This window comes from Chroicocephalus ridibundus, chromosome 21, assembly GCF_963924245.1.
Source record: "Chroicocephalus ridibundus chromosome 21, bChrRid1.1, whole genome shotgun sequence".
NCBI classification, from domain to species: domain Eukaryota; kingdom Metazoa; phylum Chordata; class Aves; order Charadriiformes; family Laridae; genus Chroicocephalus; species Chroicocephalus ridibundus.
The window spans coordinates 5,121,365-5,137,952 of record NC_086304.1 but is presented as its reverse complement, the minus strand read 5'-3'; positions in this window follow the sequence as shown (position 1 = coordinate 5,137,952).

Sequence of the window (16,588 nt, the reverse complement as noted above, 5' to 3'; positions counted from 1 at the left end):
TGGCAGAGGTAACAGTCACAGACACGGAGATTAAGACCTTGGATCTCTTGGGGGCTTTTCACATTTCAACAGCCCCACACTGTTGAAACCACTGCAGGCTGTCCTATTGTGTTCCACACCTGGGCATGTTCCCTGCAGGCTGCAGACGTCTCCCCTGCTTCTCCACCTTGCTCCCGCCTGAGCAACTCACTAAGCTTTCTGAAGTCTCGCCATCCTTCGGGGATATGTCTTTAGACACAAAGCCACGGGCTGATCCACATTCTTTCTGGATGGCCGCCTTTTCCACAGCGCTGCCCTTGGAGTGACGTTTCTTTCTCCCGTTTCCTGTTTAAACCTCCCAAGCTACAAGTTCTGGCATTCTTTCTTTCTCATGCGGTCTCCCACGAAGAAGAAAAGCCCCATCATCTCTGAAACCGTCCTTCGAGCAACCCCTGTCCTGCCCAGAGCCTCTCCACCATGGGGCCAAAGAGGCAAAGAAGCCCACATTCCTCAGCCTCCCCACGCAGCGCATGTGCACTATACTGTAGGAATGTGTCTGAGAGAAAATGGTCACGTGAGCCAGCCTCCCTACTATGAGAGATTAGATTAAGGGCAAAACAGGTGGTAGAAAATGGAATTAGGACATGGGAAAAAACGGGAACTGAGAAGGTAGAAAACATGTTGTGCTAATGACTAAGTAATTTACTATGTGAATTCTTGTAACCAATCTGATCTGTGAATGAACTGCATGGACAGCGCGTGAAAAGAGACTGTAAGCCAATCATATAGCTGCCGCTAGCGCGTGCTCTTATTGCCTGTCTATATATACTCTGTGAAAACTTGAATAAAGGGAGAACGATCATACTCATATTGAGACTCCATCGTTACTCCGGGTCCGTCTCCCACTCCGACATCCTCCGACATCTGGTAGCAGAGGATGGTTCAGCGCGACTGAGTTCTCCGAGACTGCGGTAAGCAGCTAGAGGAGGGGAGTGGGAAACTTCGGCTGGGAGACGTGCTGCTTGGGCGCATCAGCGGGAGCAGACAACGGCGTGAGGTCGCTCCTCACCTCCCAGGCGCAGCTATGGAAACAGAAGCTGCGGCCACGCTACTCGCTGGGATCCTCTCTAAGGGAGGGATTGAAACACCAGCGAAACTGTTGCTCAAACTGATTAAGCCGGGGCAGGAGATGGGGCAACAAGTAACAAAAGAAGAAGGGGCTATATTAAGACTTCTCCTGCATATCCTCTCTAAGAGAGGGGTGAAATACGATGAGCGTATGCTCCGAAGGTTGTTAACCTGGTGCAGAGAGAACGGATTTGCACCAGAGCCCCAGACAGCTTTTAAACCAGAAATATGGGAGGCTGTTGGGAAAAAACTGTGGGAAATGATAAGTAAAGGAGACAAAGAGGCATCACCGTTAGCGACGACGTGGTGGTTGGTGTTATCGACCTTACAAGATATGAACGCGGAGCGAGCCACAGCAGCCGGGGCTTTTGCAGCATTACAACCCATGGGAGGGGGATCGAACAGGCCAGGTCCGAAGGTCCGGGACGATCCCCTGCTGATCCCCTCTGCTCCACCTGAGGCCGATGGAGGAGGCAGAATGTCAGCAGAGAAGGACAGAGCCGGAGCTGTTTGCTCCTGACATTGCCCGCCTCGCCCCCTCCCCTCCCCAGTCGTCTCCCTGAGATAGAAGTGCTGGTTTTGTATGTCTGCTGTGTAAGTGTGTGTGGGCGCCAGCTTATACCTGCTGATCAGCATGTGTGCTACTGTTTGCTTTTTGTTGTGTGCAGTGTCGTTAGGTGACTCCACTTGAGCAAGTGTTCTGCCCGGTGTGGTACTGTTTTCGTATGCATCTAGGGCTGACACTCCATCAAGTGAAGAAGTTTGTATATACACAGTGTTTAGACGTAAGGCGAGCGCACCCCAGGTAGATACACCAGGATGGGCTGTAGAACCGATGGAAGTCCTGAAATATTGGGGGAGTTTTCATGAGCCGACACGTTTACACTCTCGGGAACGGCTTGCCCATGCAGGGCGTATCGCTGGTTGTTTGTTGTTTGTCTATAAGGTCATGGTTGATTGGGAAAAGGAGTCGAGCCAAAATCTATAGGATGCTCTGTATGAAAATGAGAAACTTAAGGAAAAATGAGAAACTGAGCTCTTGTTGCAAAGGCAGACTTTTATGTCAGTCGTAAGTGATGGGAAAAAAAAAAAAAGAAAAAAAAAAAAAAAAGAAACCAAACAGGAACAATTAGATGGGAAATGTGCCACGTTAGCACAAAAGTATGCCATACACATTACGAGAAAGCATCAGAAAAAGAGAAATAGGACACCTGGTTCAAAGCAGTACCATAGAGATATGTTTTTGGTTTTTTCCTATGTGTCTATGTTATTGCATGCCTTAGTAGATTGCTCTGTGTTATACCCTGCGAGACTAAAATGAACCCAGCAGAAGCGGTCTCTTGAGCAAGGGGGTGGAATATGGGAAAGCAACGGAAAATCGGCGAGGAGGACTGTAAATACACTCAAGGGACTCGCACCTGGGTGCTGGAAAACACAGATATCACACCAATTGTTATTCAGTCTCGGGTGCTTGCAAGAAAAACATTTGGATGACATAAGCCTGTAATGGACTCACAGACACCTTATCCAGCTGCTTGGGAATCTTGGCCTGTTGTGGAAGAAGATCAAAGCACAGCACCAGCAAGAACAGGGAGTCCGCATGCGCTCTTGCTAACGAGGACTCTTTTGCTGCCAAGGATTCGTGATAACAAGGACTCTCTTGCTGCCAAGGATAAGTTTAACAATGCTACTAGTACAGCTATTTCTGAGTTATCGCTAGATGTAGATAGTATTCGATATGCGATGTTGCAAAACAGAACTGCTACTGATTTTTTGCTTTCAGCTCACAGACATGGTTGTCAAGATTTTAAAGGACTGTACTGTATGAATCTAAGTGACCACTCCACATCCATCCATGCCCAGCTGCAGGAACTGCACCGACCGAACCAGCAACTTGTGGAGACCACGGGGTGAAATCTCTTTGCTGGATGGACTTGGGGGTGGGGTTGGTTGAAGCAAATTATACTCATCGCCTGTGTGGAAGGAATTTGTCTGTTATGTTTAGTATGCTGTTTGCCGTGTTTAATAAGCATTATACGATCAGCTGTAAATGCTGCTTTGCATCGTACCCTTGTACGAGTTGTAGAATATGTTGCTCTAAAAACTATGTGTGTATCCATGAGAACCCGACCTTCACAGAAGAAGATAACAAGAAGGGATTACAACAATGTAGTCACGTATCAGACAGCTGCTGTTAGCAAAGCTGGATCATGAGTTTGGTGAGACTCGCTGCATACACTGGCCACGTGTGCAGCGACTCTGGCCTGTACTTTTCTACTCGATCCAGTGCAGGAGAGTCTGGTGGGACTCGCTGTGTGCACTGGCCATGCATGCAGCGACTCTAGCCTGTACTTCTCCACTCAATCCAGTGCAGGATATAAGGAGGCTGTCTCGGGTCAGAGAGGGGGAGAGAGACATGAGCACACTTTGAAGGTACAGGGGATGCCCTGAAGCACTGTGTCTGCCCCCCCCCCCCCGCCCCCCCCGTAAGTTTTATGTTCATTAACCCCAACAGCTCCGAAGGCATCACAGCATGTTGAAAGATAAGATATAGTCTACTACTGCTGCAAGACACATTGAACACCTTCCTACAAGAATTTCAACTTTATGCCCTGATAGGACAGTGGGATGATGCAAAGAGCCTGACTGCATTAGAGTGGGTATTTTTGACACATACCTTTTCAAAACCAGTAACTATGATGATCGAAATGTTGCCACGATTGTTTTTCCAGGGTCGCTCGTGCTGTCAGCAACCGCAATGTATTTGAAATATTACAAAAGGATTTCTCGTGGGTAAATCCAAAGAAATTGGCTTTCTGGGCTAAATTTAGGAATCTGGGTATTTATTGCCTTAGCAGGGTTCTTTTTGATTCTGTTTTTAATTGTGTTTAGTATATAACCTGCTAAGAGCGTCACAACAAGGATAACATGTCCAAATTAAAAGCGGTCAAAAATGGTTTCGATGATTGGTCAAACTCATGGGGTATAACGGGATGGTTATCAGACTTACTAAAGCAAGGGCTCATGCTACTGTTGGTTATATTATTATTGATTATGGTAGCCTCATGTGTTCTCCGCAAAGTGACTGACATGATAGAAAATGCCATGCATAAGGTCTGGCTGGCTCAAGAAGAAAAAGGGGGGATTGTAGGAATGTGTCTGAGAGAAAATGGTCACGTGAGCCAGCCTCCCTACTGTGAGAGATTGGATTAAGGGCAAAACAGGTGGTAGAAAATGGAATTAGGACATGGGAAAAACGGGAACTGAGAAGGTAGAAAACATGTTGTGCTAATGACTAAGCAATTTACTATGTGAATTCTTGTAACCAATCTGATCTGTGAATGAACTGCATGGACAGCGCGTGAAAAGAGACTGTAAGCCAATCATATAGCTGCCGCTAGCGCGTGCTCTTATTGCCTGTCTATATATACTCTGTGAAAACTTGAATAAAGGGAGAACGATCATACTCATATTGAGACTCCATCGTTACTCCGGGTCCGTCTCCCACTCCGACATCCTCCGACACTATACGCTGAACCACAGCTGGGCAGACCTCCTCTGGGCACTCTCCAGTTCCTCCCCACTCCTCCAAAATGGGGAGCTGCACACAGGGGGACACTTTTCTTTGGGGGGCCACTCCAGTTCCCAGCACCTTCTCCTCAGGACCACTGCTCAGCACGTTAGGTCCCAGCGGGCTCTGATGCACCTTCCTCCCCCTCAGTGCAGGACCGGACACTTCTCCTTGTAAACTTCTGGAGGTTTCTCTTGGCCATATCCCAGAGTTTCTCACGGTTCCCCTGAAGTGAAGCTCCATTGCCCTGGAATGAAGATCCATTTGCTCAGCTGTCAATGTTTCTATGCTGATGGCTCACCCTGGTGGTGCTGTCTCTCACAAGATAACCTGAGGAGTTGCAGGCCACGATAGACAATTAAAGGAGGTACTAGTTCAATAGAATTTCCGACTCAAGTAGGAAGTACCATGACAACCATCACCAAAATACCAGGGAGGGTATTGGTACGGTGCGCTGCCTGTATGGCAGACTACGTCAGTGGGAAATACAGACCTGTAGAGACACACAGAGAAAATGGATCCCTCCAGGAGCTGGTTTTACATCCTCTATCCAGAAGCCGGCCCCAGGATCTCCTCATCCCTCAGTTTCCCCCCACATAAACAAGCACACGCACACACAACTGCCTGTCTCTGGTATGGAAACACAAAACCCCTGAGGCTGGCAGGCAGCCAGCTTCCACCTCCTCTGTGCTTCCTCTTCAGGCTTGGGTTTTGTCAGCAGCTTCTTTCTCATCCACGCCGTCCTTTCTGAATGTCAAGGCGGGCCATTGTGGAGCGTGAAGAGGAGATCCTCAAGCAGCCCTCCGCACCCTGCTTCTCCGCAGGGCCGTATCCCACAGGATTCTTCCAAGCCAGTCCCCCAGCAGGCCAAAGCCTGCTCTCCAGACGTCTCCTGCTCTCGGCCTTTTTCCTGTCTCTCAGGAGCCTCAACTCTACCTTCTTAGCCCTGGCTTTTACATCCCTGACTAGCTGTTGCTTGTTTGTTGGTATGAAGTCTGGAGCAGACGTTCACCCGCCACAAAGCTGCCAGTTTCCCAGGTTGTTCTGTCCTCTCCTGTTGACGCCTCAGCTCCCAGCCGAGTCTGTCTGTCCCCAGGCAGAGCTCCCTGCATTCCTGCTGCTGCCTCACAGAACGGGCCAGAGGAATGCCACAGAAACGATCGGAGGGATGGAACCCCTCTGCTGTGAGGACGGGCTGAGAGAGTTGGGGCTGTTCCGTCTGGAGCAGAGAAGGCTCCGGGGAGACCTTCTTGCGGCCTTTCGGTTGTTACTTCAGAGTCTTCCCCTCTGAGACCTGCTGTCTGCACTCTGTGTCTCTCCTTGCTTGCTCCCCTGGGGAGCTGAGAACCCGCTACTTCATGGACACTGCAGCCAAGGCTGCCACTCCATTATCACAGCCCTGATCCTTTTTTCCCTGATTGCATGTAGGAGATCCAGGTGAGCATCACCTCTGTTGGCACATCTGGCAGCTGTGCTCAGAAGCCGGCCCCAGGAACCCACAGAAACTTCTGGGTCTGTTTGAACCCTGCAGTGTCCCCTCACCCAAAAGGGCTCACCGAATCTGCTGCCCGACCCCTAGAGGATCTCCATTCCCCCAGGAAGCTCCTACGCTGAGGGCATCCCCCTCCTGATCTTAGAATCACAGAATCTTCATGGTTGGAAAAGACCTTGGAGATCATCGAGTCCAACCAAACAACCTACAATCTCTGTCACTAGAGCATGCCCTGAAGTGCCACATCTAGACATTTCTTAAACACCTCTAGGGATGGTGACTCAACCACCTCCCTGGGCAGGCTGTTCCAGTGCCTGACCACTCTTGCAGTAAAGTCATTCTTCCTAATATCTAACCTAAACCTCCCCTGCCGCAAGTTCAGGCCATTTCCTCTGGTCCTGTCATTATTCCCCTGGGAGAAGAGGCCAACCCCCACCTCTCTCCACCCTCCTTTCAGGGAGTTGTAGAGGGCAATGAGGTCTCCCCTCAGCCTCCTCTTCTCCAAGCTAAACATGCCCAGCTCCCGCAGCCTCTCCTCATATGCCCTGGTCTCCAGACCCCTCACCAGCCTGGTAGCTCTCCTCTGGACACGCTCCAGCACCTCAATGTCCCTCTTGTGCAGAGGGGCCCAGAACTCAACACAGCACTCGAGGTGGGGCCTCACCAGTGCCCAGTACAGAGGCACCATCACTTCCCTGCTCCTGCTGGCCACGCTATTCCTGATAGAAGCCAGAATGCTGTTGGCCCTCTTGGCCACCTGGGCACACTGCTGGCTCATGTTAAGCTGGCCGTCCACCAGCACCCCCAGGTCCTTTTCTGCCGGGCAGCTTTCCAGCCACTCTGCCCCAAGCCTGTAGCGTTGCTGTGGGTTGTTGTGACCGAAATGCAGGACCCGGCACTTGGCCTTATTAAACCTCATACAGTTGGCCTTGGCCCATCGATCCAGCCTGTCCAGGTCCCTCTGGAGAGCCTTCCTACCCTCAAGCAGATCAACACCCCCACCCAGTCTGCTGTCATCTGCAAACTTACTGAGGGTGCACTCAATCCCCTCATCCACATCATTGATAAAGACATTAAACAAAGCCGGCCCCAAAACTGAGCCCTGAGGGCCACCACTGGTGACCGGCCGCCAAGAGGATTTCACCCCATTGTGATAAATGATTTAATCGCAAACAGGATTCCAATTAGAATTTATAATTTATTAAAGGAACAAAGGCAAGCAAACAGCGCTGGGTGTGCCGGGGGTCCCTGCCCAACCAAGACACACACCTTACAGACCCCATTTTTGGTTTATATCTCCTATACTAATACATATTCATAACTGCCTCTAAAATGGTTGGCCCTTGCCAAAAATGGGTGTATCCCCCCCCTTACAGGTCACTATGCAGATAACAACAGGACCAGTTTAAGGTGGTATTCTAGAATGTTCGCCAGGTGGCTCCTGCAAAACACAGACACGACAGACACACCGTCTCATCTGCGGCCAGACAGACAAAACAGTCAAAGGTCACACTTCACCCTGTGGCCCTAACACTGTTCCACACTGACACGAATCAGTTAAGCACATCTCACAATCCCCCATTTTCTTTTTCTATGGCATTGATTCGTGTTTTTGTTTCCAACCGAGTTAATACTTGCCGAATGGGTGTTAGTTTCGAATCTTCTTTTGTCTTTAGTATCATCAGGGAAAGAGTTTTCTCTTTCCCTGGTTCTGAATCAACAGGTTCTGAGCCATCTGCGTTCCTTGTATAACTGAGTGTATTAGTCTAATAAAACAAGGTATAAAACATGGAATTATTAACAATCCTGCAAATGCCCCCAATATAACAATCCCGATTTTAGTAAGCCAATCACCTCCCGTAAAGTTTTCCCAGAATCCTTCTAGGTCGACTCCAGTCCAAGTCTGAACTGGGACATGTGCAATTTTCTTCATTTCTTTTACAAGTTCATTTACAGCTTCCCCTTCATCATCAATTTCTAAACAACAATTACTAAGGTTAAACTTCCCACAAACACCTCCCTCTTGTGCTAGCAAATAATCCAAGGCTAAGCGATTTTGGTACAAAGCAGTTCTCATCTTGGTATTTTGTCTCGCATTGTTTTCCATATTTGAGGATTACTAATGTTGCTCTCCATAGCCTCCCATGGCCATCGTTCACCTTGGCTTGTTCCACCACAAACATAACAATTAGTTACATTTAATGACTTAGCAATGTTTTCAGCAAGATTTACAAAGAGATTTTTAGCAACTGTGGGAATTTCATATTCCACTCCTGTTTCTATTTCATGATAAAATGAGTTAAATAGTAGTCTGTGCTGTACCGATTCCCTTATTCTTTCTTTTATTTCGATATTATAAACCAAAGTCTGGGAACTTACCCGTCCCCTCCTAGTAGTTCCTACGCACTGGCTGCAGTTGTTTGCCATAACCAGAGTCAAGGAGCTTACCCCAAAGAGGACCAGAAGCGGTCCGGTCAGGGCCATAGTGATCGGCGGTCACAGCGCGAAGGGGTTGCAGCCCTTGGCAGACCTTTCAAGCCGCACCACTCGTTCCCCTCCGGTCTTGCCCTCTTCCTTAATCTTTTAAGGGGTAACCTTTAATCAAGAAGCACTCTTTGATTAAATTGACAACAATAAAGCCTAACCCATGGTAGGTTATATAGGGGAGTGGTGGCCCCACAGCGAATGCACAAAAATTCTAAACTGTTTCCTAGATCCTTGACTTCTTTTTTGGAAAATGATATATTTTAAAACATGTAGAACACTTTGCCCTTAAAAATAAACAGCACCGTTTACACAATGGACTAAATCACCTTTCCTAATAGGTATTTATCCCTGTCCACTAATTCTACAGGAGTAGTTACAATGAAATTCCCACAGCAACTTGGCTTATGCTTCTTGATGAAGGTCTCTTTAAGTTCGGCTGATGGTTAGCTTGGCTTCTCCGGGCTCAGATGTGACTCTCCACTCCTTCACTGGACCTTTCACTCACGACACATGTGTCAAATCCTAATGGTGGTGTTTGAGCCATCATCCCAATCTCTCATAGTTCTTTTAACCTTTTTCCAATGGATATTATATATTTTTGGATACTATAATCTTCAACCACATTGTTCCCCAGGGGCATCCCTTGGGAGTAAGGCATTCCATATAACATTTCATATGGCGATAATCCAGTCTCACTGTGTGGCTTAGTTCTTATGTTTAATAGTGCCAATGGTAGGCATTTCGTCCAGGACATCTGTGTCTCAATCGTTAATTTAGCCAATTGCTGTTTTATTGTTTGATTCATTCTTTCTACTTTCCCTGAGCTTTGTGGGTGCCACGGAGTGTGGTATTCCCATTGAATACCTAATGATTGACATAATAATTTTATTATTTTAGAAGTAAAATGTGTGCCCTGATCAGAATCAATATACTGGATTATCCCATATCTAGGTATTAAGTGTTCTAATAAGATTTTTACTACCATCTGTGCCGTAGCTCGCGCTACAGGGTAAGCTTCTACCCATTGTGTTAAATGATCTACTAGTACTAGTAAATATTTTATTCTCCCTACCTTAGGCAATTCAGTAAAATCGACCCACCTGCTCTAGGTGACCCTGCTCTGGCAGGGGGGTTGGACTAGATGATCTCCAGAGGTCCCTTCCAACCCTATGATTCTATGATTCTATGATTCTATGACTCGTATTCTTTCAAAAGGTCTATAAGCTGTTTTCCTTCCTCCCGTGGCTGCTTGCCGAAACACTTTCTTGTTTACTTTTTGACAAGTTAAACATCCTCGCCTGATTTGCTTTGCTATTTCAAAAATCCCAATACAGCCAAATTGTTTAAGGAAATGATCACTTATCGCCTTTGTACCCCAATGTGTTTGTGTGTGTAAGCGTTCTAATATTTGCCTGGCATAAGCTTTTGGCAACATCTCTCGCCCGTCGGGCAGCATCCATTTTCCCTGTTCTAACTTAGCTCCTATTTTCTCTAATTTTGCCTGTTCCTCAGGGGTAAATTTCTTTTCTTTCTCCTCTAGTTCTTTTTCACTAATGTCTCCTTGTACTTATACTACATTAATTTTAGCGACCTGAGTCCTCAGGGCTGCTTCCTGGGCCTCTCTATCGGCTAGGTTATTCCCTCTGGTTCGATAATCTAATCCCTTTTGGTGTCCTCTCACATGTACCACTGCTATCTCCTTTGGTTTTCTTAACGCCTTTAAAATTTTCACTATTAGTTCTTGATGTATTAGATTCCTTCCTTGGGTATTAATTAAACCTCTTTCCTCCCAAATTTTTCCAAAAGTGTGGACTACTCCATACGCATATTTAGAATCCCAACTCTCTGGGCACGGCCAGCCAGCCAGTTTTTAACCCAGCAAAGAGAACACTCGTCTATGCCATGGATCGCCAGCTTCTCCAGGAGAATGCTGTGGGGGACGGTGTCAAAGGCCTTGCCAAAGTCCAGATAGACAACGTCCACAGCCTTCCCCGCATCCAGAAGGCGGGTGACATGGTCATAGAAAGAGATCAGGTTGGTTAAGCAGCACCTCCCTTTCCTAAAGCCATGCTGGCTGGCCCCGATCCCTTGGCTGCCCTGCGCTTGCCGTGAGAGCTCACTCAAGATGATCCTCTCCATGATCTTTCCTGGTACCGAGGTCAGGCTGACAGGCCTGTAGTTCCCCGGATCCTCCTTCCGACCCTTCTTGTAGATGGGCGTCACATTAGCCACCCTCCAGGCATCTGGGACCTGCCCTGTTGACCAGGATTGTTGATAAACGATGGAGAGAGGCTTGGTGAGCTCTCCCGCCAGCTCCCTGAGTACTCTTGGGTGAATCCCATCCGGCCCCATAGACTTCTGTGCGTCTGGGTGCAGAAGCAGGTCATTGGCTACTTCCTCCTGGGTTATGGGTGGGTTGTTCTGCTCTCCATCCTTATCTCCTAGCTCAGGAGGCTGAACACCCTGGGGATAGCTGGTGGACATGGCCAATTCCATACCCGGACGCAGCAGCCGGGCTTGTCTGGGGCACGGGCAGGGCCCTGCTGCCCTCCAGGCAACCCCAGGGCTTCTCCGGCCCTCTCAGGAGCATGAGCTGGGCCAAGCGGTCCCCACCAAGAGCCCCAGGGCCTCTCCCGGGCCTCGCAGGGCCCCACGGAAGGCCCAGTGGGGCCTTCTGCTGCTGAGCAGAGCGGCAGTTCCTCCCCCAGGCACGCTCGGGGCGCCGGGAGGGGTGGAGAGTGGCCCCACCAGTGGTGGCAGCCCCACAAGAAGGCCAGAGGCACTGGAAGCAGAGCAACTGGCAGCACAGGCAAACCCAGAGGTAAACCCCTCTGGGCTGCTCAAGTATGGCAAGATATTGCTGACCCGCTGGGGAAACTAGTGGTGAAAGTACATCACGTAGGTGCCCACACACCCATGAGTCGAGCCACCGAAGAACATCGAAATAATCAGCAAACCCACCTAGAACCGGAGAAAGAGACCTTGAAAGCTCAGCGTGAGGACGTCTTTTCTTGCCTGTAATCTCACAGGGGCAGCGAATGTGTCACGCGCACAGCGGGCAGCGTCTTCACTAGAGCAAGAAGCGACCACTGACACCCACCTCCAGTGACACTGCCAGAGCTCTGCCACGCAAAACACACAACAGAAACGTGCCCCGTGCATTCCACAGCAACAGTTAACGTGTGCTTAGGGAAGCACGAGAGCGGTCAGACAGGGCGCGCGCATCGGGTTGTGCCCACGGATCAGGCCTACCTGTCCCAGTCCTTTCATGGGATTCGTAGCACTTGAGAATTTCCTCATAATCACCTAAAGCCATTCTGAGAGCAACGGGGACCTGGCAATTCTTCTCAGCCCCTGCGAGGAGAAACTGCAGCCGGCCTTTGGGCTTCTCCACGCTGAGCAGACTCTGGAACGGAAAACGCATTTACTGCAGCCCAGCGCGGGCCGGGGCGGGGGGCGACCTGCGCTGATGACCAAGCGCTACACCCCCAGCGGGAAATTCACCAGACGGGGCAGCCCGAGCGCCCGCAGGCCCCGGGCACAGGCGGCTACCGTCTAACGGGGGCTCCTGGCTAACGCTTGCCAGCGAGAGCGGGCGACTGCGCTGCCGAAGAGGCAAGCACGCCCGACCCGGCGGTATCCTCCGCGGGGCAACGAACGAGACCCAAGGAGACGCCGCCGCCGCCGCCGCCGCCTCCTTTCGCGGGCCCGCCCGCGCGGCCCGGCGAAAGGCGCCCAGCCCCCCCAGAGTCCTGCCGCCAGCAGACCCGCCGGGAGCCGCTAACGGGCTGCGGGGCAGCGGGGCCCGGAGGCTACACTCACCGGCTCGGCAGCCGCCTCCCGGGGCGGCCGCTGCCGTTCAAATCTCTTGCCGCGGCGCCCGCTTCCGGGTAGGACGCCCGAGAGGCCAATCACCGCGCGGCGCTGGGCCGGAACAGGCGGAGACGCGCGGTGCATGACGGGAGGAAGGTCGAGGAGGAGCTGGGCGTGCGGGCGTCGCCATGGCGGGAGGGTCTCCGCTGCCCAGGCACCCGGTCCCGACAGGTGACGGGGAACAGCGCCCGCTCCCCCCGGGAATGCTGCCGCTCCCTACCGCCGGTGGGGGCTGGCGTGGGAGCCGCGCCGCCGGGCCTGCCGCCGCGCACAAGATGGCGCCCGGCCTACGGCCCCGGGGAGACTACGGCTCCCAGAACGCTCCGCGGGCCCGCCGTTCCCTGAGGGGAGGCCCTTCCCGCCGCCAGGCCCGGCCCGGCCCCGCCCGCTCCGCTCACGGCAGCGCCCGGCGCCGGCCCCGAGCAGAAAGACGGGGGTTGCGCTGTTAGGTCCGGGCGGGGGCTGACGGTCTGCCTTGGCTGCGGGCGGCCATTCCCCTGCCAGGCCTTTGACCTCCCTGCGTACAGGCGTGTCGGCCTAAAGCCACGAGCAGAACAGGAAGAAGCAAAAAATGAAAAGACGACGGGTGGAACATCTTACTTCTGTAAAATGTTTGTCCTTTGGAATCCTCCCGGACACATTGCATCTTTCCTGAAGAAAGACCTACGTTTCTAAGAGAAAGTTTCAGTTCTCTCCTGAGTAACAAAGGCGAAGAAGGCTGTTTCAGGGACAGAGAGAATGGGGCCGTTCTTTTAGGGCGAGGCAGATGGTATCTCTTCTGGATGGGGCAGAGCCAGCGCTACCCATGCCAGAGCACTCAGTGCGACACCTTTTCCCTCCCTCTCTGCCTCAGCTACTTGGCCGTGGGGCTGGCGGGAGGCTTGGGATGAACCAGCCCATCAGCCGCGGCGGGGGATGGCACGGCCTCCCGCCCATCAGGCTGCGGGGAGCCACCAGCTCTCTGCAGGGAGTAGTCCAAGGCTTTAGCCCAGCGTCAGCACAGCAGCTCTGGCCATTCTGGCCACCGGCGAGCTCTGGTTGCCGGCAGAGCTCACGGTCCCTGCAGCCAGGGCGCTCAGTGTGACGCTTTTTCCCTCCCTCTCTCCCTCAGCTACTTGGGAGCCCCTTCTTCCCGTCTGAGATGAACGACTTTGTCCTTGCCATCTTGAAAAACATGGCAGACCCAAGGGTCTCTGACACCCTGCTGGTTGGCAGGGTGCTGGAGCTGGTCTTGAGAGGTTCGTGCTCAGAGCTATACGGGGTAGGCAGTGTGCAGCCGGGTTGCCCTGTGCGCGTGCCCTGCGGGGGCCGTTCCCCCCGCCCCGAGGCCAGGGCTTGCAGCACCTGACGGGCATCCCTTGAGGCCAGCAAAGGGCAGCAGGAGGGCAGCAGCTCTTGGTGTCAGCAGGGGCCATAGCTGTGCTCCAGCCCGCTGTCTCCAGTAGGTCAACGACCTCGTGGAGGTCATCGATAGGCACCTGGTCTGCGTCAGCAGGATGCTGCTCCAGGACATCCTGACGTTCACCCTTCCCTGGCTGGCCGACATCGACAGTTATGAAGTGGTCACTGGCCTGCTGAGGGTTTCCCGGCCCTGTGACAAGTACGTGGCCCGTCAGCCTCAGGGGCAGCTCAGGACCTCCGGGGCCTGCCCAGGCAGAAGGGGTGGTGGCCGAGGTGGCCCTGCTGACAGTGTGCTCTGGCTCTGCAGCACTGCCAGGGCCACGTGGAACACGCTGTCCTGTGAGCCCAGCCTCCTGGCCGACCTGCTGAGGATGCTGCTGAGGCTGCTGCTGGACGGTCTCCAGCCCCTCTGGCCCTCTCCATCCACCCCCAAACCCGTCCTTCCTGGGGCGCCTGGCCCAGGGCCCTCGGGCCGCAGCCGGGCAGGGCAGCGCGTGCCGCTCGGCCCCGCAGCACGCAGGCATGCCGCCTGCCCCGGCCCTGCTGCCCTCGGCAGCCCCACTCCCTGGCCGCTGGCCCGGCCGGCTCAGCAGCGGGGAAGCTGATAAAACTGAGAAGATGATTGAGAAAAAGGAGACACTGTTTGAGAAACTGTCTAGGATGGAAGAAACATCCCGCTTTTCCCCTGCATGGACCCATGTCGCAGCCATTAGGAGAAGATGCCCTCCTACGAGACCGACTTGGAAGGAAAAGAAGACACTACGAGACACCTTGTGGTTTTACCTCGGTGCCTATGGAGAGGACCTGAGTAAGTGGGATGAAGGACCTACCTTGGCCCTACAGGCACTAGTTGCAAGGTAAAACAGATAGAAGAAAGAATTCTTCCAGGAGGGTGGCTGCTCCAGTGCCCAGGGAGCAGTTCTCTGGTCCGGGTCGGAACTCATCTGCTAACTGTAGATGTTGTCCTCAACATTAGAGGTGCCCTGCCTCCAGCCAGGAGGGGGAGAGGGATAACCGAGTTTATTGGGCTGTGTGGATTCGATGTCCTCGTGTATTAGAGCCACAAAAGCATAAAGACATGGTGGACAGCGGTGCACAGTGTACCCTATTGCCATTGGCTCATAAAGGGACAAAATCTGTTGCTGATTCTGGTGTGACACGTCTCAAGAACTGACTGTACTTCGGCCAAAGTGAGCCGAACTGGGAATAAATGGCGGAAGCGCTCCATTGTGAGTGGCCCAGACGCTGCGTGCATCCTTGGCGTAGACTTGCTCAAGAGAGGGTATTTCAAAGACCCGAAAGCGTATCGGTGGGCTGTTGGTATAGCAGCTGGAGGGACTGAGGACATTACACAGCTGTCTGCCTTACCCGGTCTTTCAGCTGACCCTTCTGTGGTGGGACTGCTGAAGGTTACAGAACAGCAGGTGCCAATGGCTGCTGCCAGGGTGATACCGTCGCTGGTGATACAGTAGCCTTGAACAGCACAAAAGGCTGGGGTGGAAAGCCCCTCAGGCCTTACTGATACCCAGTTGAAAAGAACATCTGGTTCCTCCTTACTGGAATAATGTAGCTAAGTTTGAAATGCTTTGTAAGCGGATGGGTTAGACATCTGCTGGGCTTAGTTGGATACAAGGAAGTCTTGAGATGTTGTATCCTTGAGGAGAGTAGATGGGGAGAGATGCCAGAACAAGCTAGTTTGGTGAGAGCAGGAGTGCACCCACCATGGCTCCAGCACAGGCACTGCCTCCAGCGGAGCTTCTGATGCTGCTGACCCCCGAATTTGGGCTCGTCCCGGCAGAAGTGGCACCGGCCGGGCGCAGGCAGCCTCGCAGGCCCCACACTGCCGGCTGCCCCAGCCCCGCGCCCTCCACTGGGGGCAGAAAGCGGGATCTCCCAAACACACACCGCCGATCCCACCAACTCCTCCCCGCCGCGCCCCGCTCCCTGCGCGGTGGCGCTTTAGCACAGGAGTGGCCACTGGGAGCGTTCCGGGAGTGGCGGCAGCATTAGGGGCATTTCAGGAGCCGGGCACCAAGGGCCAATTTGTGGCGCGCGCAGCCATTGGCTTCACTTGTGGGAGAGAAGTGGGGAAATATTTATTAACATAAACCAGCGATTTAACAAAGTCAGCGGTGAATGTGGCAGCGCTTTACGAGACAGGCCGCGGAGGTGATCCGAGGGCGGGAGCCCCTCTGCTGTGGGGACAGGCTGAGAGAGCTGGGGGGGTTCAGCCTGGAGAAGAGAAGGCCCCGGGGAGACCTTAGAGCCCCTTCCAGTCCCTGAAGGGGCTCCAGGAGAGCTGGAGGAGCTGTTTGCGAGGGCACAGAGCCACAGCACGAGGGGCAATGGCTTTAAACTAGAGCAGGGCAGGTTTAGATCAGACATTAGGAAGAAGCTCTTTACACTGAGGGTGGTGAGACACCGGCCCAGGTTGCCCAGAGAGAGGGTGGAGGCCCCATCCCTGGAGACATCCAAGGCCAGGCTGGATGAGGCTCTGAGCAACCTGATCTAGTTGAAGACGTCCCTGCTCACTGCCGGGGGTTGGATGAGATGGCCTTTAAGGGTCCCTTCCAACCCAACACATTCCATGACTCTGTGACGCGCTGGAAGGGCACACTTGGTTATTTACTGCACAGGGGCCGGGGTCAGACCAGCCG